A 2,364-nucleotide genomic window follows, 5' to 3' on the forward strand; every position below is an offset into this window, starting at 1 on the left:
TTCTCTTTCATGTTTGTGCAATGTAAGTGAAGAAACTACGACTCAAAAGATATGCTATATAATTTTCATAATTATTTCTTTTTGTATTTGCAAACAAGAAAAATATGACTTTTGCAAGAGAAATGAAGTCATGCTATTGCAAGCTCATTTCTATGAAAACCAGAAGTGAATGGAGCATTAGATGCATTTCTTTCAGAAGTTACCTCCAATTTTCTTATTAAAAGTTGTGTGGTATAAAATCAACAGTGTACAGAATGACAGTAATAGGAGACAAAGATTGAACTGACAGAATCACAGCAGCTGAAGAAAGATGCGACAAGGACAGTATGATTTATTGATTTCACACATAAACTGTAATTTCTAAAAGTGATTCTCAAGAACTGCAACTTTAATTACCCTATACATTATAAATAATGTGAAAATTACATATCCAGTCCTTAAAGCTTTCTTTTTTCCCCAGAATTTTTCATACAAATGCAAATTAGGAAGAAACTACAAACTGGGGAGAGAAAGGCACAGCAGACACGGGAAGCCTTAAATCATTTACAACCTGTAGTAGACAAACCAATTAGGAATTAAGACTAGAAACACAATGGCAACCACTGACCAGCCATTTCTCTATGCCAAGGAAAGGTCTGATTAAACTATGTTATATGTTCTGTTCAGTTATTTCTTCACAATTATGGTATATATTAGCTTACCACAATTTTTCTCAAAAGTGATGCATTTTGTATACATTTTAAAAAGTATCAGGTCTGCTCTTGCAGTTTAAATTGGGCTTCAAGGGGCACAAATCCAAGCCTGAAAGCAAAAGTATTAAACATGCCAAATGTATCCATTTTCCAAGCCAATAAAAGTGTTATTAGGGACTGATCTGCACCTGGAGATTGCACACATACTGTAAAACAGACCATGCGCTTCACCTGTTTATCGTCTTTTGGCAACAACCGTTCAGTACGAGTGGTGTAATTTCCTTTAGCATATCCTTTTCACTTCCTTCTTTCCTGTCATTGTAATTGAATGTTTCTGATGAAAGGTGAACTGTTTCCTCTTTTCTGTACACAACTAGGCAATAATCACAGAAAAAAAGTCACACTTGGAATTACAATCTTTTACTGCATATGATGTAGAAGATCATAGACAAGTTGGTGCTCTAGTTATTTCAGTCATGCACTGCAAAAGTAATATGAGCTTCAGTAAATGTCTACCTAAAAAACAGTGAAAGTTACTAATTACTTTTACTCACTCAAAAATGTTGACTTGAATCACTCTTATTATTATACTACTAAGATTTTACTTTGCCCCAGGTAACTTTCTAGGACAATAGGCCTTACTATGGTTATAGTGCCACTGGTTAATAGGCTGTATCGGAAGTACTACATAACTACTTTATCTGTATATAAAATATTTTAATTTTTTTAAAAGTTCACTTGAACTATTTGACAGTGCTAGGTGATATTTTTCCCATTTTCTAACTGCACTTGTTTCACCAAGGAATTTCTGCCCCTCTTCCCCTGCTCTTCTCTGTGGGGAAAACATCCTCATTGTGAGTTGCAGATGGGGCAGGGACAGAGCTCAGAGGGGCAGGGGATGGGCATAGTCAGATAAAAGACTCTACCCCCATTTTGGTAATCCTGTCTGCATGGGGCGGGGCCAGAAGACAAAGATGGCATATCCTTACCACATAAAATAATCCTTGCTAGCCTAGGGGAGGGTTAACCAAAACTAATTGCTTTCTTTACTAATCATCCCTAATTATTTTGACACTGCAGGCATCAGGCGATCACGTTTTAAATCGTAGAACTGCTTGTTTACATTTTGTGCTTTCCAGTCATCATGATAGGTAGGATAAAGCATTCAAAAGTGTGGGCTCACTTTAGTAAATGTAATGATAATGCAACTAAATGCTATATATGTAAAGTGTTAGTTGCATGTAAAGGGAGTAACCCTAGTAACCTCATGAAACACAAGTACAACATGTAAATATGAAGCAGTGCAGCATGTTTGCTTCATGAAACCAGCTGCTGAAACATACTCAGCCAAACTTAAAAGTGAGACTGCCTAACCATCGACAAGTCAAGGTAACACTCGTTATTGTTAAAAAAAATTAAGTCTGTATTTATTCACTCTGGACATACAAGGTGAGCATCAGTTTTAATTTGTATTCAGACAGTGACACTCAAGCAGCAGCCACAACTTCTTTAGTGGATACCAGCATTCAGACACTTAAGTTCACCCCATTCTCTATCGCTCAATGAGGGAAAATGGCTTAGGAAAAAAACAACACAATGTCAAACAGCTGTTACAAAGTTTATTGAGAAAGATATACAGCCCATCACCTCAGTGGAATCAAGTTGGTTTAAG

The sequence above is a fragment of the Polypterus senegalus genome, chromosome 8 (assembly GCF_016835505.1).
Source record: "Polypterus senegalus isolate Bchr_013 chromosome 8, ASM1683550v1, whole genome shotgun sequence".
Classification (NCBI taxonomy): domain Eukaryota; kingdom Metazoa; phylum Chordata; class Cladistia; order Polypteriformes; family Polypteridae; genus Polypterus; species Polypterus senegalus.